Below are 25,710 nucleotides of genomic sequence, written 5' to 3' on the forward strand. Positions count from 1 at the left end.
TCGACACACCATCAACAGTCTAGGCCTTCCACGAATGACTCACAGGTCTGGCAGAGTGAAGGCTTCAGCCCCGGCGTGGGAACTCAACGTGGTACTGACAAGGCTCATGGGGGCCGCCTTCGAACCTATGCATCAGGCCACTCTCAAGTTCCTTTCGTGGAAAGCGCCTTTTATTGTGGTCATCATCCCTGCCAGGAGGGTAGTTGAGATCCAGGCCCTGTCCTGCAAGCAGCCTTATCTGACTTTTCACATCACGAGGGTGGTGCTGCGGGCGCACCCTTCCTTCATGCCAAAGGTTCCGTCAGAATTCCATCTCAACAAACATTTGGTGTTGCCTGTGTTTTTTCCGACACCTTTGTCGCTGGCTGGAAGGACTTTGCACTCGCTGGATGTGGCGCGTGCTCTGAAGTTCTATGTGGCACGCACAAAGAGTTTACGGAAGATGTCTCAACCTTTCGTGAACTTTGGTCCTGTGAACCATGGGAAAGCTTGGTCCAAGGCTTCCATTTCCAGGTTGCTCTCCGCCTGTATTACACACTGTCACCGTTTGGCAAACCGACCAATGCCTGACCGGCTGAGAGCTCATTCCACCAGAGCGATCGCTGCGACGACTTCGTTCCTGTCTGGTGTGCCCCTGCTGGACATCTGCAGGGCTGCTATGTGGAGGTCTACACACACCTTCACAAGATTCTACAGCGTCGAAAGGGATTCCAGAGAGGACTCCAGGGTCGGCCAAGCAGTGCTACGCAACCTGTTCCCTTGAAGGTGAGCCTGTTCCGGAGGTAACAGTAATTGCTTCTGTTGAGCCTTGCCACCTCACGTCGTTGTGTATTTCTGTACTGCTATTCTTTATGTGAATCCATGCCAGACCCCATGCTGGAGAAGGAACAAGTTACATACCTGTAACTGTTGTACTCTTTCGTCCTGTCCCCTTTCCTCCATACTGCATGGGCGCCTCTCGTTAGGGAAGGGAGACGGAACCTTTTTCACCAGAAGAAATCTTCCCATTTAAATTTAGAGGTACGCGGGGGCGTAGCCCTGGGAGCATGCGCTCGCCTCACTCTGCCCACCCGCGCCAATCCCCTTTTCCGCGTCAACAGGTCAAGTGGCACAGCGAGTAGAGCGCTCGCTTTGACACCCGTGCAGAGCCTGCTAACGCAGGTTCGAATCCCAGCGGGGCCAAACTCAGCCTTTCATCCTTCCGAGGTCGATAAATGAGCACCACACACCGTGGGTAATAATAAGCAGCGCTCAGATACCTGAGGGTTCGTAGCGCTATATAAATGCCAAATTATTATTTATTATTATTATTAACAGGAACAGGCCCATTTCACCAGCGCTCCTGGGATTGTCTTCGGACATGTAATACCACGCGCTCTTCCCCGGATACTTTCTTCTGTCTTTCCTCCCCGATGCATTTCGACTTCAGCGGGCTTCAGCAGATGTCCAGCCTGCGAGGTGCTCTTCCCTACATCGGATCCCCACGTTCTTTGCCTCCGCTGCCTTGGCCCCGACCATGGATGGGAGGGTTGCACAAAATGCAAAGCACATTCTTTGCGTGCTTTGACTAGCTAGGTGGACAGAGCTCTTCGAGAAGTCGCCCCCAGAGGACTTGAAGGACTTTTGTCAGTCATAAGTCAAGGCCTAAGGGAGGGCTGCTCTTTTCCAGTGCACCCCGCAAGGGCGACTTCTTCCCAAGGAAACGCCCAGACGGGAGGAACCGCTCAGTTTCTCACACCAGCACGGGTACCGAGGCTAATTCAGCTACCGGCCGCCAGGCCGAGGGGTCTGTAGATCCTTCCAGAGACAGTGCTGAGAGACCGCAAGGTTCTTTTACCGGGTGTACACCTGAGGGGCTATGCACTTGTACCTGCAACATGGCAGAGGGGGCGCCTGTACCCAGCACTACCGGCAACTCTGCTGAGGGTGACATTCCTACCAGGCCTCGGCCTGAGGTGCAGGGTAGGTCTCATGCTCCATCGTCAAGAGTCCTGGAGGAGGCCGGGCCCAGTGAGCCAAGCACCATGACTTTGGCATGTGGCATGCAGCTCGACAAGATGGCCACCACGCCAGACAAGATGGCCGCCCGAGGAATGCAGCAGGTGGGAGAACGAGTTACAAGGTGGGACTGGTGTCAACCAGCTACGTGGCCTACAGTTTATCCTTCAGCAGCACAGGACAGGTTTACCCCGCAAACAGCTAGACAGAGTATGCAGCGGCATCAGCAGCCGTCCGCTACCTGTCAATATCACCTGCCAACCCACGGGCCTGCGACGACAGGTTCTTTGAAAAGTTCCTCATGCTCATGTCCTCAGATGGGGTCCTTCCTTAGGGATGTAATCATGGACATGCTCGCTCTGGCCCCTCCCCCTGCACCTATAGTTATTCCTCCTATAGCTCCAGCACTGCAGGCCCCGTTGCAGCCCCTGCTGCCACGCCGGCTCCTTCGATTCTGGTGCCCCTGCCTTCCACTGTTCAGGCGGTTCCGTACTAGCCTCTGCTGCAGCCTCCGGCTCCGGTCTCCACACCTCAGCCCTCGGCGCCCAGCACCCCTCCACTCGTTCCAGACAAGCCGGACACCCTGGTGGATGCAGACGAGGAAAAAGACCTCGACACACCATCAACAGTCTAGGCCTTCCACGAATGACTCACAGGTCTGGCAGAGTGAAGGCTTCAGCCCCGGCGTGGGAACTCAACGTGGTACTGACAAGGCTCATGGGGGCCGCCTTCGAACCTATGCATCAGGCCACTCTCAAGTTCCTTTCGTGGAAAACGCCTTTTATTGTGGCCATCATCCCTGCCAGGAGGGTAGTTGAGATCCAGGCCCTGTCCTGCAAGAGGCCTTATCTGACTTTTCACATCACGAGGGTGGTGCTGCGGGCGCACCCTTCCTTCATGCCAAAGGTTCCGTCAGAATTCCACCTCAACAAACATTTGGTGTTGCCTGTGTTTTTTCCGACACCTTTGTCGCTGGCTGGAAGGACTTTGCACTCGCTGGATGTGGCGCGTGCTCTGAAGTTCTATGTGGCACGCACAAAGAGTTTACGGAAGATGTCTCAACCTTTCGTGAACTTTGGTCCTGTGAACCATGGGAAAGCTTGGTCCAAGGCTTCCATTTCCAGGTGGCTCTCCGCCTGTATTACACACTGTCACCGTTTGGCAAACCGACCAATGCCTGACCGGCTGAGAGCTCATTCCACCAGAGCGATCGCTGCGACGACTTCGTTCCTGTCTGGTGTGCCCCTGCTGGACATCTGCAGGGCTGCTATGTGGAGGTCTACACACACCTTCACAAGATTCTACAGCGTCGAAAGGGATTCCAGAGAGGACTCCAGGGTCGGCCAAGCAGTGCTACGCAACCTGTTCCCTTGAAGGTGAGCCTGTTCTGGAGGTAACAGTAATTGCTTCTGTTGAGCCTTGCCACCTCACGTCGTTGTGTATTTCTGTACTGCTATTCTTTATGTGAATCCATGCCAGACCCCATGCTGGAGAAGGAACAAGTTACTTACCTGTAACTGTTGTACTCTTTCCTCCTGTCCCCTTTCCTCCATACTGCATGGGCGCCTCTCGTTAGGGAAGGGAGACGGAACCTTTTTCACCAGAAGAAATCTTCCCATTTAAATTTAGAGGCACGCGGGGGCGTAGCCCTGGGAGCATGCGCTCGCCTGACTCTGCCCACCGGCGCCAGTCCCCTTTTCCGCGTCAACAGGAACAGGCCCATTTCACCAGCGCTCCTGGGATTGTCTTCGGACATGTAATACCACGCGCTCTTCCCCGGATACTTTCTTCTGTCTTTCCTCCCCGATGCATTTCGACTTCAGCGGGCTTCAGCAGATGTCCAGCCTGCGAGGTGCTCTTCCCTACATCGGATCCCCACGTTCTTTGCCTCCGCTGCCTTGGCCCCGACCATGGATGGGAGGGTTGCACAAAATGCAAAGCACATTCTTTGCGTGCTTTGACTAGCTAGGTGGACAGAGCTCTTCGAGAAGTCGCCCCCAGAGGACTTGAAGGACTTTTGTCAGTCATAAGTCAAGGCCTAAGGGAGGGCTGCTCTTTTCCAGTGCACCCCGCAAGGGCGACTTCTTCCCAAGGAAACGCCCAGACGGGAGGAACCGCTCAGTTTCTCACACCAGCACGGGTACCGAGGCTAATTCAGCTACCGGCGGCCAGGCCGAGGGGTCTGTAGATCCTTCCAGAGACAGTGCTGAGAGACCGCAAGGTTCTTTTACCGGGTGTACACCTGAGGGGCTATGCACTTGTACCTGCAACATGGCAGAGGGGGCGCCTGTACCCAGCACTACCGGCAACTCTGCTGAGGGTGACAATCCTACCAGGCCTCGGCCTGAGGTGCAGGGTAGGTCTCATGCTCCATCGCCAAGAGTCCTGGAGGAGGCCGGGCCCAGTGAGCCAAGCACCATGACTTTGGCACATGGCATGCAGCTCGACAAGATGGCCACCACGCCAGACAAGATGGCCGCCCGAGGAATGCAGCAGGTGGGAGAACGAGTTACAAGGTGGGACTGGTGTCAACCAGGTACGTGGCCTACAGTTTATCCTTCAGCAGCACAGGACAGGTTTACCCCGCAAACAGCTAGACAGAGTATGCAGCGGCATCAGCTGCCGTCCGCTACCTGTCAATATCACCTGCCAACCCACGGGCCTGCGACAACAGGTTCTTTGAAAAGTTCCTCATGCTCATGTCCTCAGATGGGGTCCTTCCTTAGGGATGTAATCATGGACATGCTCGCTCTGGCCCCTCCCCCTGCACCTATAGTTATTCCTCCTATAGCTCCAGCACTGCAGGCCCCGTTGCAGCCCCTGCTGCCACGCCGGCTCCTTCGATTCTGGCGCCCCTGCCTTCCACTGTTCAGGCGGTTCCGTACTAGCCTCTGCTGCAGGCTCCGGTCTCCACACCGCAGCCCTCGGCGCCCAGCACCCCTCCACTCGTTCCAGACAAGCCGGACACCCTGATGGATGCAGACGAGGAAAAAGACCTCGACACACCATCAACAGTCTAGGCCTTCCACGAATGACTCACAGGTCTGGCAGAGTGAAGGCTTCAGCCCCGGCGTGGGAACTCAACGTGGTACTGACAAGGCTCATGGGGGCCGCCTTCGAACCTATGCATCAGGCCACTCTCAAGTTCCTTTCGTGGAAAACGCCTTTTATTGTGGCCATCATCCCTGCCAGGAGGGTAGTTGAGATCCAGGCCCTGTCCTGCAAGCGGCCTTATCTGACTTTTCACATCACGAGGGTGGTGCTGCGGGCGCACCCTTCCTTCATGCCAAAGGTTCCGTCAGAATTCCACCTCAACAAACATTTGGTGTTGCCTGTGTTTTTTCCGAAGAGTTTACGGAAGATGTCTCAACCTTTCGTGAACTTTGGTCCTGTGAACCATGGGAAAGCTTGGTCCAAGGCTTCCATTTCCAGGTGGCTCTCCGCCTGTATTACACACTGTCACCGTTTGGCAAACCGACCAATGCCTGACCGGCTGAGAGCTCATTCGACCAGAGCGATCGCTGCGACGACTTCGTTCCTGTCTGGTGTGCCCCTGCTGGACATCTGCAGGGCTGCTATGTGGAGGTCTACACACACCTTCACAAGATTCTACAGCGTCGAAAGGGATTCCAGAGAGGACTCCAGGGTCGGCCAAGCAGTGCTACGCAACCTGTTCCCTTGAAGGTGAGCCTGTTCTGGAGGTAACAGTAATTGCTTCTGTTGAGCCTTGCCACCTCACGTCGTTGTGTATTTCTGTACTGCTATTCTTTATGTGAATCCATGCCAGACCCCATGCTGGAGAAGGAACAAGTTACTTACCTGTAACTGTTGTACTCTTTCGTCCTGTCCCCTTTCCTCCATACTGCATGGGCGCCTCTCGTTAGGGAAGGGAGACGGAACCTTTTTCACCAGAAGAAATCTTCCCATTTAAATTTAGAGGCACGCGGGGGCGTAGCCCTGGGAGCATGCGCTCGCCTGACTCTGCCCACCGGCGCCAGTCCCCTTTTCCGCGTCAACAGGAACAGGCCCATTTACCAAGCGCTCCTGGGATTGTCTTCGGACATGTAATACCACGCGCTCTTCCCCGGATACTTTCTTCTGTCTTTCCTCCCCGATGCATTTCGACTTCAGCGGGCTTCAGCAGATGTCCAGCCTGCGAGGTGCTCTTCCCTACATCGGATCCCCACGTTCTTTGCCTCCGCTGCCTTGGCCCCGACCATGGATGGGAGGGTTGCACAAAATGCAAAGCACATTCTTTGCGTGCTTTGACTAGCTAGGTGGACAGAGCTCTTCGAGAAATCGCCCCCAGAGGACTTGAAGGACTTTTGTCAGTCATAAGTCAAGGCCTAAGGGAGGGCTGCTCTTTTCCAGTGCACCCCGCAAGGGCGACTTCTTCCCAAGGAAACGCCCAGACGGGAGGAACCGCTCAGTTTCTCACACCAGCACGGGTACCGAGGCTAATTCAGCTACCGGCGGCCAGGCCGAGGGGTCTGTAGATCCTTCCAGAGACAGTGCTGAGAGACCGCAAGGTTCTTTTACCGGGTGTACACCTGAGGGGCTATGCACTTGTACCTGCAACATGGCAGAGGGGGCGCCTGTACCCAGCACTACCGGCAACTCTGCTGAGGGTGACATTCCTACCAGGCCTCGGCCTGAGGTGCAGGGTAGGTCTCATGCTCCATCGCCAAGAGTCCTGGAGGAGGCCGGGCCCAGTGAGCCAAGCACCATGACTTTGGCACATGGCATGCAGCTCGACAAGATGGCCACCACGCCAGATAAGATGGCCGCCCGAGGAATGCAGCAGGTGGGAGAACGAGTTACAAGGTGGGACTGGTGTCAACCAGCTACGTGGCCTACAGTTTATCCTTCAGCAGCACAGGACAGGTTTACCCCGCAAACAGCTAGACAGAGTATGCAGCGGCATCAGCAGCCGTCCGCTACCTGTCAATATCACCTGCCAACCCACGGGCCTGCGACGACAGGTTCTTTGAAAAGTTCCTCATGCTCATGTCCTCGGATGGGGTCCTTCCTTAGGGATGTAATCATGGACATGCTCGCTCTGGCCCCTCCCCCTGCACCTATAGTTATTCCTCCTATAGCTCCAGCACTGCAGGCCCTGTTGCAGCCCCTGCTGCCACGCCGGCTCCTTCGATTCTGGCGCCCCTGCCTTCCACTGTTCAGGCGGTTCCGTACTAGCCTCTGCTGCAGCCTCCGGCTCCGGTCTCCACACCTCAGCCCTCGGCGCCCAGCACCCCTCCACTCGTTCCAGACAAGCCGGACACCCTGGTGGATGCAGACGAGGAAAAATACCTCGACACACCATCAACAGTCTAGGCCTTCCACGAATGACTCACAGGTCTGGCAGAGTGAAGGCTTCAGCCCCGGCGTGGGAACTCAACGTGGTACTGACAAGGCTCATGGGGGCCGCCTTCGAACCTATGCATCAGGCCACTCTCAAGTTCCTTTCGTGGAAAACGCCTTTTATTGTGGCCATCATCCCTGCCAGGAGGGTAGTTGAGATCCAGGCCCTGTCCTGCAAGCGGCCTTATCTGACTTTTCACATCACGAGGTGGTGCTGCGGGCGCACCCTTCCTTCATGCCAAAGGTTCCGTCAGAATTCCACCTCAACAAACATTTGGTGTTGCCTGTGTTTTTTCCGACACCTTTGTCGCTGGCTGGAAGGACTTTGCACTCGCTGGATGTGGCGCGTGCTCTGAAGTTCTATGTGGCACGCACAAAGAGTTTACGGAAGATGTCTCAACCTTTCGTGAACTTTGGTCCTGTGAACCATGGGAAAGCTTGGTCCAAGGCTTCCATTTCCAGGTTGCTCTCCGCCTGTATTACACACTGTCACCGTTTGGCAAACCGACCAATGCCTGACCGGCTGAGAGCTCATTCCACCAGAGCGATCGCTGCGACGACTTCGTTCCTGTCTGGTGTGCCCCTGCTGGACATCTGCAGGGCTGCTATGTGGAGGTCTACACACACCTTCACAAGATTCTACAGCGTCGAAAGGGATTCCAGAGAGGACTCCAGGGTCGGCCAAGCAGTGCTACGCAACCTGTTCCCTTGAAGGTGAGCCTGTTCTGGAGGTAACAGTAATTGCTTCTGTTGAGCCTTGCCACCTCACGTCGTTGTGTATTTCTGTACTGCTATTCTTTATGTGAATCCATGCCAGACCCCATGCTGGAGAAGGAACAAGTTACTTACCTGTAACTGTTGTACTCTTTCCTCCTGTCCCCTTTCCTCCATACTGCATGGGCGCCTCTCGTTAGGGAAGGGAGACGGAACCTTTTTCACCAGAAGAAATCTTCCCATTTAAATTTAGAGGCACGCGGGGGCGTAGCCCTGGGAGCATGCGCTCGCCTGACTCTGCCCACCGGCGCCAGTCCCCTTTTCCGCGTCAACAGGAACAGGCCCATTTCACCAGCGCTCCTGGGATTGTCTTCGGACATGTAATACCACGCGCTCTTCCCCGGATACTTTCTTCTGTCTTTCCTCCCCGATGCATTTCGACTTCAGCGGGCTTCAGCAGATGTCCAGCCTGCGAGGTGCTCTTCCCTACATCGGATCCCCACGTTCTTTGCCTCCGCTGCCTTGGCCCCGACCATGGATGGGAGGGTTGCACAAAATGCAAAGCACATTCTTTGCGTGCTTTGACTAGCTAGGTGGACAGAGCTCTTCGAGAAGTCGCCCCCAGAGGACTTGAAGGACTTTTGTCAGTCATAAGTCAAGGCCTAAGGGAGGGCTGCTCTTTTCCAGTGCACCCCGCAAGGGCGACTTCTTCCCAAGGAAACGCCCAGACGGGAGGAACCGCTCAGTTTCTCACACCAGCACGGGTACCGAGGCTAATTCAGCTACCGGCGGCCAGGCCGAGGGGTCTGTAGATCCTTCCAGAGACAGTGCTGAGAGACCGCAAGGTTCTTTTACCGGGTGTACACCTGAGGGGCTATACACTTGTACCTGCAACATGGCAGAGGGGGCGCCTGTACCCAGCACTACCGGCAACTCTGCTGAGGGTGACAATCCTACCAGGCCTCGGCCTGAGGTGCAGGGTAGGTCTCATGCTCCATCGCCAAGAGTCCTGGAGGAGGCCGGGCCCAGTGAGCCAAGCACCATGACTTTGGCACATGGCATGCAGCTCGACAAGATGGCCACCACGCCAGACAAGATGGCCGCCCGAGGAATGCAGCAGGTGGGAGAACGAGTTACAAGGTGGGACTGGTGTCAACCAGGTACGTGGCCTACAGTTTATCCTTCAGCAGCACAGGACAGGTTTACCCCGCAAACAGCTAGACAGAGTATGCAGCGGCATCAGCTGCCGTCCGCTACCTGTCAATATCACCTGCCAACCCACGGGCCTGCGACAACAGGTTCTTTGAAAAGTTCCTCATGCTCATGTCCTCATATGGGGTCCTTCCTTAGGGATGTAATCATGGACATGCTCGCTCTGGCCCCTCCCCCTGCACCTATAGTTATTCCTCCTATAGCTCCAGCACTGCAGGCCCCGTTGCAGCCCCTGCTGCCACGCCGGCTCCTTCGATTCTGGCGCCCCTGCCTTCCACTGTTCAGGCGGTTCCGTACTAGCCTCTGCTGCAGGCTCCGGTCTCCACACCGCAGCCCTCGGCGCCCAGCACCCCTCCACTCGTTCCAGACAAGCCGGACACCCTGATGGATGCAGACGAGGAAAAAGACCTCGACACACCATCAACAGTCTAGGCCTTCCACGAATGACTCACAGGTCTGGCAGAGTGAAGGCTTCAGCCCCGGCGTGGGAACTCAACGTGGTACTGACAAGGCTCATGGGGGCCGCCTTCGAACCTATGCATCAGGCCACTCTCAAGTTCCTTTCGTGGAAAACGCCTTTTATTGTGGCCATCATCCCTGCCAGGAGGGTAGTTGAGATCCAGGCCCTGTCCTGCAAGCGGCCTTATCTGACTTTTCACATCACGAGGGTGGTGCTGCGGGCGCACCCTTCCTTCATGCCAAAGGTTCCGTCAGAATTCCACCTCAACAAACATTTGGTGTTGCCTGTGTTTTTTCCGAAGAGTTTACGGAAGATGTCTCAACCTTTCGTGAACTTTGGTCCTGTGAACCATGGGAAAGCTTGGTCCAAGGCTTCCATTTCCAGGTGGCTCTCCGCCTGTATTACACACTGTCACCGTTTGGCAAACCGACCAATGCCTGACCGGCTGAGAGCTCATTCGACCAGAGCGATCGCTGCGACGACTTCGTTCCTGTCTGGTGTGCCCCTGCTGGACATCTGCAGGGCTGCTATGTGGAGGTCTACACACACCTTCACAAGATTCTACAGCGTCGAAAGGGATTCCAGAGAGGACTCCAGGGTCGGCCAAGCAGTGCTACGCAACCTGTTCCCTTGAAGGTGAGCCTGTTCTGGAGGTAACAGTAATTGCTTCTGTTGAGCCTTGCCACCTCACGTCGTTGTGTATTTCTGTACTGCTATTCTTTATGTGAATCCATGCCAGACCCCATGCTGGAGAAGGAACAAGTTACTTACCTGTAACTGTTGTACTCTTTCGTGCTGTCCCCTTTCCTCCATACTGCATGGGCGCCTCTCGTTAGGGAAGGGAGACGGAACCTTTTTCACCAGAAGAAATCTTCCCATTTAAATTTAGAGGCACGCGGGGGCGTAGCCCTGGGAGCATGCGCTCGCCTGACTCTGCCCACCGGCGCCAGTCCCCTTTTCCGCGTCAACAGGAACAGGCCCATTTACCAAGCGCTCCTGGGATTGTCTTCGGACATGTAATACCACGCGCTCTTCCCCGGATACTTTCTTCTGTCTTTCCTCCCCGATGCATTTCGACTTCAGCGGGCTTCAGCAGATGTCCAGCCTGCGAGGTGCTCTTCCCTACATCGGATCCCCACGTTCTTTGCCTCCGCTGCCTTGGCCCCGACCATGGATGGGAGGGTTGCACAAAATGCAAAGCACATTCTTTGCGTGCTTTGACTAGCTAGGTGGACAGAGCTCTTCGAGAAATCGCCCCCAGAGGACTTGAAGGACTTTTGTCAGTCATAAGTCAAGGCCTAAGGGAGGGCTGCTCTTTTCCAGTGCACCCCGCAAGGGCGACTTCTTCCCAAGGAAACGCCCAGACGGGAGGAACCGCTCAGTTTCTCACACCAGCACGGGTACCGAGGCTAATTCAGCTACCGGCGGCCAGGCCGAGGGGTCTGTAGATCCTTCCAGAGACAGTGCTGAGAGACCGCAAGGTTCTTTTACCGGGTGTACACCTGAGGGGCTATGCACTTGTACCTGCAACATGGCAGAGGGGGCGCCTGTACCCAGCACTACCGGCAACTCTGCTGAGGGTGACATTCCTACCAGGCCTCGGCCTGAGGTGCAGGGTAGGTCTCATGCTCCATCGCCAAGAGTCCTGGAGGAGGCCGGGCCCAGTGAGCCAAGCACCATGACTTTGGCACATGGCATGCAGCTCGACAAGATGGCCACCACGCCAGATAAGATGGCCGCCCGAGGAATGCAGCAGGTGGGAGAACGAGTTACAAGGTGGGACTGGTGTCAACCAGCTACGTGGCCTACAGTTTATCCTTCAGCAGCACAGGACAGGTTTACCCCGCAAACAGCTAGACAGAGTATGCAGCGGCATCAGCAGCCGTCCGCTACCTGTCAATATCACCTGCCAACCCACGGGCCTGCGACGACAGGTTCTTTGAAAAGTTCCTCATGCTCATGTCCTCGGATGGGGTCCTTCCTTAGGGATGTAATCATGGACATGCTCGCTCTGGCCCCTCCCCCTGCACCTATAGTTATTCCTCCTATAGCTCCAGCACTGCAGGCCCTGTTGCAGCCCCTGCTGCCACGCCGGCTCCTTCGATTCTGGCGCCCCTGCCTTCCACTGTTCAGGCGGTTCCGTACTAGCCTCTGCTGCAGCCTCCGGCTCCGGTCTCCACACCTCAGCCCTCGGCGCCCAGCACCCCTCCACTCGTTCCAGACAAGCCGGACACCCTGGTGGATGCAGACGAGGAAAAATACCTCGACACACCATCAACAGTCTAGGCCTTCCACGAATGACTCACAGGTCTGGCAGAGTGAAGGCTTCAGCCCCGGCGTGGGAACTCAACGTGGTACTGACAAGGCTCATGGGGGCCGCCTTCGAACCTATGCATCAGGCCACTCTCAAGTTCCTTTCGTGGAAAACGCCTTTTATTGTGGCCATCATCCCTGCCAGGAGGGTAGTTGAGATCCAGGCCCTGTCCTGCAAGCGGCCTTATCTGACTTTTCACATCACGAGGTGGTGCTGCGGGCGCACCCTTCCTTCATGCCAAAGGTTCCGTCAGAATTCCACCTCAACAAACATTTGGTGTTGCCTGTGTTTTTTCCGACACCTTTGTCGCTGGCTGGAAGGACTTTGCACTCGCTGGATGTGGCGCGTGCTCTGAAGTTCTATGTGGCACGCACAAAGAGTTTACGGAAGATGTCTCAACCTTTCGTGAACTTTGGTCCTGTGAACCATGGGAAAGCTTGGTCCAAGGCTTCCATTTCCAGGTTGCTCTCCGCCTGTATTACACACTGTCACCGTTTGGCAAACCGACCAATGCCTGACCGGCTGAGAGCTCATTCCACCAGAGCGATCGCTGCGACGACTTCGTTCCTGTCTGGTGTGCCCCTGCTGGACATCTGCAGGGCTGCTATGTGGAGGTCTACACACACCTTCACAAGATTCTACAGCGTCGAAAGGGATTCCAGAGAGGACTCCAGGGTCGGCCAAGCAGTGCTACGCAACCTGTTCCCTTGAAGGTGAGCCTGTTCTGGAGGTAACAGTAATTGCTTCTGTTGAGCCTTGCCACCTCACGTCGTTGTGTATTTCTGTACTGCTATTCTTTATGTGAATCCATGCCAGACCCCATGCTGGAGAAGGAACAAGTTACTTACCTGTAACTGTTGTACTCTTTCCTCCTGTCCCCTTTCCTCCATACTGCATGGGCGCCTCTCGTTAGGGAAGGGAGACGGAACCTTTTTCACCAGAAGAAATCTTCCCATTTAAATTTAGAGGTACGCGGGGGCGTAGCCCTGGGAGCATGCGCTCGCCTGACTCTGCCCACTGGCGCCAGTCCCCTTTTCCGCGTCAACAGGAACAGGCCCATTTCACCAGCGCTCCTGGGATTGTCTTCGGACATGTAATACCACGCGCTCTTCCCCGGATACTTTCTTCTGTCTTTCCTCCCCGATGCATTTCGACTTCAGCGGGCTTCAGCAGATGTCCAGCCTGCGAGGTGCTCTTCCCTACATCGGATCCCCACGTTCTTTGCCTCCGCTGCCTTGGCCCCGACCATGGATGGGAGGGTTGCACAAAATGCAAAGCACATTCTTTGCGTGCTTTGACTAGCTAAGTGGACAGAGCTCTTCGAGAAGTCGCCCCCAGAGGACTTGAAGGACTTTTGTCAGTCATAAGTCAAGGCCTAAGGGAGGGCTGCTCTTTTCCAGTGCACCCCGCAAGGGCGACTTCTTCCCAAGGAAACGCCCAGACGGGAGGAACCGCTCAGTTTCTCACACCAGCACGGGTACCGAGGCTAATTCAGCTACCGGCGGCCAGGCCGAGGGGTCTGTAGATCCTTCCAGAGACAGTGCTGAGAGACCGCAAGGTTCTTTTACCGGGTGTACACCTGAGGGGCTATACACTTGTACCTGCAACATGGCAGAGGGGGCGCCTGTACCCAGCACTACCGGCAACTCTGCTGAGGGTGACAATCCTACCAGGCCTCGGCCTGAGGTGCAGGGTAGGTCTCATGCTCCATCGCCAAGAGTCCTGGAGGAGGCCGGGCCCAGTGAGCCAAGCACCATGACTTTGGCACATGGCATGCAGCTCGACAAGATGGCCACCACGCCAGACAAGATGGCCGCCCGAGGAATGCAGCAGGTGGGAGAACGAGTTACAAGGTGGGACTGGTGTCAACCAGGTACGTGGCCTACAGTTTATCCTTCAGCAGCACAGGACAGGTTTACCCCGCAAACAGCTAGACAGAGTATGCAGCGGCATCAGCTGCCGTCCGCTACCTGTCAATATCACCTGCCAACCCACGGGCCTGCGACAACAGGTTCTTTGAAAAGTTCCTCATGCTCATGTCCTCATATGGGGTCCTTCCTTAGGGATGTAATCATGGACATGCTCGCTCTGGCCCCTCCCCCTGCACCTATAGTTATTCCTCCTATAGCTCCAGCACTGCAGGCCCCGTTGCAGCCCCTGCTGCCACGCCGGCTCCTTCGATTCTGGCGCCCCTGCCTTCCACTGTTCAGGCGGTTCCGTACTAGCCTCTGCTGCAGGCTCCGGTCTCCACACCGCAGCCCTCGGCGCCCAGCACCCCTCCACTCGTTCCAGACAAGCCGGACACCCTGATGGATGCAGACGAGGAAAAAGACCTCGACACACCATCAACAGTCTAGGCCTTCCACGAATGACTCACAGGTCTGGCAGAGTGAAGGCTTCAGCCCCGGCGTGGGAACTCAACGTGGTACTGACAAGGCTCATGGGGGCCGCCTTCGAACCTATGCATCAGGCCACTCTCAAGTTCCTTTCGTGGAAAACGCCTTTTATTGTGGCCATCATCCCTGCCAGGAGGGTAGTTGAGATCCAGGCCCTGTCCTGCAAGCGGCCTTATCTGACTTTTCACATCACGAGGGTGGTGCTGCGGGCGCACCCTTCCTTCATGCCAAAGGTTCCGTCAGAATTCCACCTCAACAAACATTTGGTGTTGCCTGTGTTTTTTCCGAAGAGTTTACGGAAGATGTCTCAACCTTTCGTGAACTTTGGTCCTGTGAACCATGGGAAAGCTTGGTCCAAGGCTTCCATTTCCAGGTGGCTCTCCGCCTGTATTACACACTGTCACCGTTTGGCAAACCGACCAATGCCTGACCGGCTGAGAGCTCATTCGACCAGAGCGATCGCTGCGACGACTTCGTTCCTGTCTGGTGTGCCCCTGCTGGACATCTGCAGGGCTGCTATGTGGAGGTCTACACACACCTTCACAAGATTCTACAGCGTCGAAAGGGATTCCAGAGAGGACTCCAGGGTCGGCCAAGCAGTGCTACGCAACCTGTTCCCTTGAAGGTGCGCCTGTTCTGGAGGTAACAGTAATTGCTTCTGTTGAGCCTTGCCACCTCACGTCGTTGTGTATTTCTGTACTGCTATTCTTTATGTGAATCCATGCCAGACCCCATGCTGGAGAAGGAACAAGTTACTTACCTGTAACTGTTGTACTCTTTCGTCCTGTCCCCTTTCCTCCATACTGCATGGGCGCCTCTCGTTAGGGAAGGGAGACGGAACCTTTTTCACCAGAAGAAATCTTCCCATTTAAATTTAGAGGCACGCGGGGGCGTAGCCCTGGGAGCATGCGCTCGCCTGACTCTGCCCACCGGCGCCAGTCCCCTTTTCCGCGTCAACAGGAACAGGCCCATTTACCAAGCGCTCCTGGGATTGTCTTCGGACATGTAATACCACGCGCTCTTCCCCGGATACTTTCTTCTGTCTTTCCTCCCCGATGCATTTCGACTTCAGCGGGCTTCAGCAGATGTCCAGCCTGCGAGGTGCTCTTCCCTACATCGGATCCCCACGTTCTTTGCCTCCGCTGCCTTGGCCCCGACCATGGATGGGAGGGTTGCACAAAATGCAAAGCACATTCTTTGCGTGCTTTGACTAGCTAGGTGGACAGAGCTCTTCGAGAAATCGCCCCCAGAGGACTTGAAGGACTTTTGTCAGTCATAAGTCAAGGCCTAAGGGAGGGCTGCTCTTTTCCAGTGCACCCCGCAAGGGCGACTTCTTCCCAAGGAAACGCCCAGACGGGAGGAACCGCTCAGTTTCTCACACCAGCACGGGTACCGAGGCTAATTCAGCTACCGGCGGCCAGGCCGAGGGGTCTGTAGATCCTTCCAGAGACAGTGCTGAGAGACCGCAAGGTTCTTTTACCGGGTGTACACCTGAGGGGCTATGCACTTGTACCTGCAACATGGCAGAGGGGGCGCCTGTACCCAGCACTACCGGCAACTCTGCTGAGGGTGACATTCCTACCAGGCCTCGGCCTGAGGTGCAGGGTAGGTCTCATGCTCCATCGCCAAGAGTCCTGGAGGAGGCCGGGCCCAGTGAGCCAAGCACCATGACTTTGGCACATGGCATGCAGCTCGACAAGATGGCCACCACGCCAGATAAGATGGCCGCCCGAGGAATGCAGCAGGTGGGAGAACGAGTTACAAGGTGGGACTGGTGTCAACCAGCTACGTGGCCTACAGTTTATCCTTCAGCAGCACAGGACAGGTTTACCCCGCAAACAGCTAGACAGAGTATGCAGCGGCATCAGCAGCCGTCCGCTACCTGTCAATATCACCTGCCAACCCACGGGCCTGCGACGACAGGTTCTTTGAAAAGTTCCTCATGCTCATGTCCTCAGATGGGGTCCTTCCTTAGGGATGTAATCATGGACATGCTCGCTCTGGCCCCTCCCCCTGCACCTATAGTTATTCCTCCTATAGCTCCAGCACTGCAGGCCCCGTTGCAGCCCCTGCTGCCAAGCCGGCTCCTTCGATTCTGGCGCCCCTGCCTTCCACTGTTCAGGCGGTTCCGTACTAGCCTCTGCTGCAGCCTCCGGCTCCGGTCTCCACACCTCAGCCCTCGGCGCCCAGCACCCCTCCACTCGTTCCAGACAAGCCGGACACCCTGGTGGATGCAGATGAGAAAAAGACCTCGACACACCATCAACAGTCTAGGCCTTCCACGAATGACTCACAGGTCTGGCAGAGTGAAGGCTTCAGCCCCGGCGTGGGAACTCAACGTGGTACTGACAAGGCTCATGGGGGCCGCCTTCGAACCTATGCATCAGGCCACTCTCAAGTTCCTTTCGTGGAAAGCGCCTTTTATTGTGGTCATCATCCCTGCCAGGAGGGTAGTTGAGATCCAGGCCCTGTCCTGCAAGCAGCCTTATCTGACTTTTCACATCACGAGGGTGGTGCTGCGGGCGCACCCTTCCTTCATGCCAAAGGTTCCGTCAGAATTCCATCTCAACAAACATTTGGTGTTGCCTGTGTTTTTTCCGACACCTTTGTCGCTGGCTGGAAGGACTTTGCACTCGCTGGATGTGGCGCGTGCTCTGAAGTTCTATGTGGCACGCACAAAGAGTTTACGGAAGATGTCTCAACCTTTCGTGAACTTTGGTCCTGTGAACCATGGGAAAGCTTGGTCCAAGGCTTCCATTTCCAGGTTGCTCTCCGCCTGTATTACACACTGTCACCGTTTGGCAAACCGACCAATGCCTGACCGGCTGAGAGCTCATTCCACCAGAGCGATCGCTGCGACGACTTCGTTCCTGTCTGGTGTGCCCCTGCTGGACATCTGCAGGGCTGCTATGTGGAGGTCTACACACACCTTCACAAGATTCTACAGCGTCGAAAGGGATTCCAGAGAGGACTCCAGGGTCGGCCAAGCAGTGCTACGCAACCTGTTCCCTTGAAGGTGAGCCTGTTCCGGAGGTAACAGTAATTGCTTCTGTTGAGCCTTGCCACCTCACGTCGTTGTGTATTTCTGTACTGCTATTCTTTATGTGAATCCATGCCAGACCCCATGCTGGAGAAGGAACAAGTTACATACCTGTAACTGTTGTACTCTTTCGTCCTGTCCCCTTTCCTCCATACTGCATGGGCGCCTCTCGTTAGGGAAGGGAGACGGAACCTTTTTCACCAGAAGAAATCTTCCCATTTAAATTTAGAGGTACGCGGGGGCGTAGCCCTGGGAGCATGCGCTCGCCTCACTCTGCCCACCCGCGCCAATCCCCTTTTCCGCGTCAACAGGAACAGGCCCATTTCACCAGCGCTCCTGGGATTGTCTTCGGACATGTAATACCACGCGCTCTTCCCCGGATACTTTCTTCTGTCTTTCCTCCCCGATGCATTTCGACTTCAGCGGGCTTCAGCAGATGTCCAGCCTGCGAGGTGCTCTTCCCTACATCGGATCCCCACGTTCTTTGCCTCCGCTGCCTTGGCCCCGACCATGGATGGGAGGGTTGCACAAAATGCAAAGCACATTCTTTGCGTGCTTTGACTAGCTGGGTGGACAGAGCTCTTCGAGAAGTCGCCCCCAGAGGACTTGAAGGACTTTTGTCAGTCATAAGTCAAGGCCTAAGGGAGGGCTGCTCTTTTCCAGTGCACCCCGCAAGGGCGACTTCTTCCCAAGGAAACGCCCAGACGGGAGGAACCGCTCAGTTTCTCACACCAGCACGGGTACCGAGGCTAATTCAGCTACCGGCAGCCAGGCCGAGGGGTCTGTAGATCCTTCCAGAGACAGTGCTGAGAGACCGCAAGGTTCTTTTACCGGGTGTACACCTGAGGGGCTATGCACTTGTACCTGCAACATGGCAGAGGGGGCGCCTGTACCCAGCACTACCGGCAACTCTGCTGAGGGTGACATTCCTACCAGGCCTCGGCCTGAGGTGTAGGGTAGGTCTCATGCTCCATCGCCAAGAGTCCTGGAGGAGGCCGGGCCCAGTGAGCCAAGCACCATGACTTTGGCACGTGGCATGCAGCTCGACAAGATGGCCACCACGCCAGACAAGAGGGCCGCCCGAGGAATGCAGCAGGTGGGAGAACGAGTTACAAGGTGGGACTGGTGTCAACCAGCTACGTGGCCTACAGTTTATCCTTCAGCAGCACAGGACAGGTTTACCCCGCAAACAGCTAGACAGAGTATGCAGCGGCATCAGCAGCCGTCCGCTACCTGTCAATATCACCTGCCAACCCACGGGCCTGCGACGACAGGTTCTTTGAAAAGTTCCTCATGCTCATGTCCTCAGATGGGGTCCTTCCTTAGGGATGTAATCATGGACATGCTCGCTCTGGCCCCTCCCCCTGCACCTATAGTTATTCCTCCTATAGCTCCAGCACTGCAGGCCCCGTTGCAGCCCCTGCTGCCACGCCAGCTCCTTCGATTCTGGCGCCCCTGCCTTCCACTGTTCAGGCGGTTCCGTACTAGCCTCTGCTGCAGCCTCCGGCTCCGGTCTCCACACCTCAGCCCTCGGCGCCCAGCACCCCTCCACTCGTTCCAGACAAGCCGGACACCCTGGTGGATGCAGACGAGGAAAAAGACCTCGACACACCATCAACAGTCTAGGCCTTCCACGAATGACTCACAGGTCTGGCAGAGTGAAGGCTTCAGCCCCGGCGTGGGAACTCAACGTGGTACTGACAAGGCTCATGGGGGCCGCCTTCGAACCTATGCATCAGGCCACTCTCAAGTTCCTTTCGTGGAAAGCGCCTTTTATTGTGGTCATCATCCCTGCCAGGAGGGTAGTTGAGATCCAGGCCCTGTCCTGCAAGCAGCCTCATCTGACTTTTCACATCACGAGGGTGGTGCTGCGGGCGCACCCTTCCTTCATGCCAAAGGTTCCGTCAGAATTCCATCTCAACAAACATTTGGTGTTGCCTGTGTTTTTTCCGACACCTTTGTCGCTGGCTGGAAGGACTTTGCACTCGCTGGATGTGGCGCGTGCTCTGAAGTTCTATGTGGCACGCACAAAGAGTTTACGGAAGATGTCTCAACCTTTCGTGAACTTTGGTCCTGTGAACCATGGGAAAGCTTGGTCCAAGGCTTCCATTTCCAGGTTGCTCTCCGCCTGTATTACACACTGTCACCGTTTGGCAAACCGACCAATGCCTGACCGGCTGAGAGCTCATTCCACCAGAGCGATCGCTGCGACGACTTCGTTCCTGTCTGGTGTGCCCCTGCTGGACATCTGCAGGGCTGCTATGTGGAGGTCTACACACACCTTCACAAGATTCTACAGCGTCGAAAGGGATTCCAGAGAGGACTCCAGGGTCGGCCAAGCAGTGCTACGCAACCTGTTCCCTTGAAGGTGAGCCTGTTCCGGAGGTAACAGTAATTGCTTCTGTTGAGCCTTGCCACCTCACGTCGTTGTGTATTTCTGTACTGCTATTCTTTATGTGAATCCATGCCAGACCCCATGCTGGAGAAGGAACAAGTTACATACCTGTAACTGTTGTACTCTTTCGTCCTGTCCCCTTTCCTCCATACTGCATGGGCGCCTCTCGTTAGGGAAGGGAGACGGAACCTTTTTCACCAGAAGAAATCTTCCCATTTAAATTTAGAGGCACGCGGGGGCGTAGCCCTGGGAGCATGCGCTCGCCTGACTCTGCCCACCGGCGCCAGTCCCCTTTTCCGCGTCAACAGGAACAGGCCCATTTCACCAGCGCTCCTGGGATTGTCTTCGGACATGTAATACCACGCGCTCTTCCCCGGATACTTTCTTCTGTCTTTCCTCCCCGATGCATTTCGACTTCAGCGGGCTTCAGCAGATGTCCAGCCTGCGAGGTGCTCTTCCCTACATCGGATCCCCACGTTCTTTGCCTCCGCTGCCTTGGCCCCGACCATGGATGGGAGGGTTGCACAAAATGCAAAGCACATTCTTTGCGTGCTTTGACTAGCTAGGTGGACAGAGCTCTTCGAGAAGTCGCCCCCAGAGGACTTGAAGGACTTTTGTCAGTCATAAGTCAAGGCCTAAGGGAGGGCTGCTCTTTTCCAGTGCACCCCGCAAGGGCGACTTCTTCCCAAGGAAACGCCCAGACGGGAGGAACCGCTCAGTTTCTCACACCAGCACGGGTACCGAGGCTAATTCAGCTACCGGCCGCCAGGCCGAGGGGTCTGTAGATCCTTCCAGAGACAGTGCTGAGAGACCGCAAGGTTCTTTTACCGGGTGTACACCTGAGGGGCTATGCACTTGTACCTGCAACATGGCAGAGGGGGCGCCTGTACCCAGCACTACCGGCAACTCTGCTGAGGGTGACATTCCTACCAGGCCTCGGCCTGAGGTGCAGGGTAGGTCTCATGCTCCATCGTCAAGAGTCCTGGAGGAGGCCGGGCCCAGTGAGCCAAGCACCATGACTTTGGCATGTGGCATGCAGCTCGACAAGATGGCCACCACGCCAGACAAGATGGCCGCCCGAGGAATGCAGCAGGTGGGAGAACGAGTTACAAGGTGGGACTGGTGTCAACCAGCTACGTGGCCTACAGTTTATCCTTCAGCAGCACAGGACAGGTTTACCCCGCAAACAGCTAGACAGAGTATGCAGCGGCATCAGCAGCCGTCCGCTACCTGTCAATATCACCTGCCAACCCACGGGCCTGCGACGACAGGTTCTTTGAAAAGTTCCTCATGCTCATGTCCTCAGATGGGGTCCTTCCTTAGGGATGTAATCATGGACATGCTCGCTCTGGCCCCTCCCCCTGCACCTATAGTTATTCCTCCTATAGCTCCAGCACTGCAGGCCCCGTTGCAGCCCCTGCTGCCACGCCGGCTCCTTCGATTCTGGTGCCCCTGCCTTCCACTGTTCAGGCGGTTCCGTACTAGCCTCTGCTGCAGCCTCCGGCTCCGGTCTCCACACCTCAGCCCTCGGCGCCCAGCACCCCTCCACTCGTTCCAGACAAGCCGGACACCCTGGTGGATGCAGACGAGGAAAAAGACCTCGACACACCATCAACAGTCTAGGCCTTCCACGAATGACTCACAGGTCTGGCAGAGTGAAGGCTTCAGCCCCGGCGTGGGAACTCAACGTGGTACTGACAAGGCTCATGGGGGCCGCCTTCGAACCTATGCATCAGGCCACTCTCAAGTTCCTTTCGTGGAAAACGCCTTTTATTGTGGCCATCATCCCTGCCAGGAGGGTAGTTGAGATCCAGGCCCTGTCCTGCAAGAGGCCTTATCTGACTTTTCACATCACGAGGGTGGTGCTGCGGGCGCACCCTTCCTTCATGCCAAAGGTTCCGTCAGAATTCCACCTCAACAAACATTTGGTGTTGCCTGTGTTTTTTCCGACACCTTTGTCGCTGGCTGGAAGGACTTTGCACTCGCTGGATGTGGCGCGTGCTCTGAAGTTCTATGTGGCACGCACAAAGAGTTTACGGAAGATGTCTCAACCTTTCGTGAACTTTGGTCCTGTGAACCATGGGAAAGCTTGGTCCAAGGCTTCCATTTCCAGGTGGCTCTCCGCCTGTATTACACACTGTCACCGTTTGGCAAACCGACCAATGCCTGACCGGCTGAGAGCTCATTCCACCAGAGCGATCGCTGCGACGACTTCGTTCCTGTCTGGTGTGCCCCTGCTGGACATCTGCAGGGCTGCTATGTGGAGGTCTACACACACCTTCACAAGATTCTACAGCGTCGAAAGGGATTCCAGAGAGGACTCCAGGGTCGGCCAAGCAGTGCTACGCAACCTGTTCCCTTGAAGGTGAGCCTGTTCTGGAGGTAACAGTAATTGCTTCTGTTGAGCCTTGCCACCTCACGTCGTTGTGTATTTCTGTACTGCTATTCTTTATGTGAATCCATGCCAGACCCCATGCTGGAGAAGGAACAAGTTACTTACCTGTAACTGTTGTACTCTTTCCTCCTGTCCCCTTTCCTCCATACTGCATGGGCGCCTCTCGTTAGGGAAGGGAGACGGAACCTTTTTCACCAGAAGAAATCTTCCCATTTAAATTTAGAGGCACGCGGGGGCGTAGCCCTGGGAGCATGCGCTCGCCTGACTCTGCCCACCGGCGCCAGTCCCCTTTTCCGCGTCAACAGGAACAGGCCCATTTCACCAGCGCTCCTGGGATTGTCTTCGGACATGTAATACCACGCGCTCTTCCCCGGATACTTTCTTCTGTCTTTCCTCCCCGATGCATTTCGACTTCAGCGGGCTTCAGCAGATGTCCAGCCTGCGAGGTGCTCTTCCCTACATCGGATCCCCACGTTCTTTGCCTCCGCTGCCTTGGCCCCGACCATGGATGGGAGGGTTGCACAAAATGCAAAGCACATTCTTTGCGTGCTTTGACTAGCTAGGTGGACAGAGCTCTTCGAGAAGTCGCCCCCAGAGGACTTGAAGGACTTTTGTCAGTCATAAGTCAAGGCCTAAGGGAGGGCTGCTCTTTTCCAGTGCACCCCGCAAGGGCGACTTCTTCCCAAGGAAACGCCCAGACGGGAGGAACCGCTCAGTTTCTCACACCAGCACGGGTACCGAGGCTAATTCAGCTACCGGCGGCCAGGCCGAGGGGTCTGTAGATCCTTCCAGAGACAGTGCTGAGAGACCGCAAGGTTCTTTTACCGGGTGTACACCTGAGGGGCTATGCACTTGTACCTGCAACATGGCAGAGGGGGCGCCTGTACCCAGCACTACCGGCAACTCTGCTGAGGGTGACAATCCTACCAGGCCTCGGCCTGAGGTGCAGGGTAGGTCTCATGCTCCATCGCCAAGAGTCCTGGAGGAGGCCGGGCCCAGTGAGCCAAGCACCATGACTTTGGCACATGGCATGCAGCTCGACAAGATGGCCACCACGCCAGACAAGATGGCCGCCCGAGGAATGCAGCAGGTGGGAGAACGAGTTACAAGGTGGGACTGGTGTCAACCAGGTACGTGGCCTACAGTTTATCCTTCAGCAGCACAGGACAGGTTTACCCCGCAAACAGCTAGACAGAGTATGCAGCGGCATCAGCTGCCGTCCGCTACCTGTCAATATCACCTGCCAACCCACGGGCCTGCGACAACAGGTTCTTTGAAAAGTTCCTCATGCTCATGTCCTCAGATGGGGTCCTTCCTTAGGGATGTAATCATGGACATGCTCGCTCTGGCCCCTCCCCCTGCACCTATAGTTATTCCTCCTATAGCTCCAGCACTGCAGGCCCCGTTGCAGCCCCTGCTGCCACGCCGGCTCCTTCGATTCTGGCGCCCCTGCCTTCCACTGTTCAGGCGGTTCCGTACTAGCCTCTGCTGCAGGCTCCGGTCTCCACACCGCAGCCCTCGGCGCCCAGCACCCCTCCACTCGTTCCAGACAAGCCGGACACCCTGATGGATGCAGACGAGGAAAAAGACCTCGACACACCATCAACAGTCTAGGCCTTCCACGAATGACTCACAGGTCTGGCAGAGTGAAGGCTTCAGCCCCGGCGTGGGAACTCAACGTGGTACTGACAAGGCTCATGGGGGCCGCCTTCGAACCTATGCATCAGGCCACTCTCAAGTTCCTTTCGTGGAAAACGCCTTTTATTGTGGCCATCATCCCTGCCAGGAGGGTAGTTGAGATCCAGGCCCTGTCCTGCAAGCGGCCTTATCTGACTTTTCACATCACGAGGGTGGTGCTGCGGGCGCACCCTTCCTTCATGCCAAAGGTTCCGTCAGAATTCCACCTCAACAAACATTTGGTGTTGCCTGTGTTTTTTCCGAAGAGTTTACGGAAGATGTCTCAACCTTTCGTGAACTTTGGTCCTGTGAACCATGGGAAAGCTTGGTCCAAGGCTTCCATTTCCAGGTGGCTCTCCGCCTGTATTACACACTGTCACCGTTTGGCAAACCGACCAATGCCTGACCGGCTGAGAGCTCATTCGACCAGAGCGATCGCTGCGACGACTTCGTTCCTGTCTGGTGTGCCCCTGCTGGACATCTGCAGGGCTGCTATGTGGAGGTCTACACACACCTTCACAAGATTCTACAGCGTCGAAAGGGATTCCAGAGAGGACTCCAGGGTCGGCCAAGCAGTGCTACGCAACCTGTTCCCTTGAAGGTGAGCCTGTTCTGGAGGTAACAGTAATTGCTTCTGTTGAGCCTTGCCACCTCACGTCGTTGTGTATTTCTGTACTGCTATTCTTTATGTGAATCCATGCCAGACCCCATGCTGGAGAAGGAACAAGTTACTTACCTGTAACTGTTGTACTCTTTCGTCCTGTCCCCTTTCCTCCATACTGCATGGGCGCCTCTCGTTAGGGAAGGGAGACGGAACCTTTTTCACCAGAAGAAATCTTCCCATTTAAATTTAGAGGCACGCGGGGGCGTAGCCCTGGGAGCATGCGCTCGCCTGACTCTGCCCACCGGCGCCAGTCCCCTTTTCCGCGTCAACAGGAACAGGCCCATTTACCAAGCGCTCCTGGGATTGTCTTCGGACATGTAATACCACGCGCTCTTCCCCGGATACTTTCTTCTGTCTTTCCTCCCCGATGCATTTCGACTTCAGCGGGCTTCAGCAGATGTCCAGCCTGCGAGGTGCTCTTCCCTACATCGGATCCCCACGTTCTTTGCCTCCGCTGCCTTGGCCCCGACCATGGATGGGAGGGTTGCACAAAATGCAAAGCACATTCTTTGCGTGCTTTGACTAGCTAGGTGGACAGAGCTCTTCGAGAAATCGCCCCCAGAGTACTTGAAGGACTTTTGTCAGTCATAAGTCAAGGCCTAAGGGAGGGCTGCTCTTTTCCAGTGCACCCCGCAAGGGCGACTTCTTCCCAAGGAAACGCCCAGACGGGAGGAACCGCTCAGTTTCTCACACCAGCACGGGTACCGAGGCTAATTCAGCTACCGGCGGCCAGGCCGAGGGGTCTGTAGATCCTTCCAGAGACAGTGCTGAGAGACCGCAAGGTTCTTTTACCGGGTGTACACCTGAGGGGCTATGCACTTGTACCTGCAACATGGCAGAGGGGGCGCCTGTACCCAGCACTACCGGCAACTCTGCTGAGGGTGACATTCCTACCAGGCCTCGGCCTGAGGTGCAGGGTAGGTCTCATGCTCCATCGCCAAGAGTCCTGGAGGAGGCCGGGCCCAGTGAGCCAAGCACCATGACTTTGGCACATGGCATGCAGCTCGACAAGATGGCCACCACGCCAGATAAGATGGCCGCCCGAGGAATGCAGCAGGTGGGAGAACGAGTTACAAGGTGGGAC

This window comes from Ambystoma mexicanum, chromosome 2q (genome assembly GCF_040938575.1).
Source record: "Ambystoma mexicanum isolate Mex_15411 chromosome 2q, UKY_AmexF1_1, whole genome shotgun sequence".
NCBI classification, from domain to species: Eukaryota; Metazoa; Chordata; class Amphibia; order Caudata; family Ambystomatidae; genus Ambystoma; species Ambystoma mexicanum.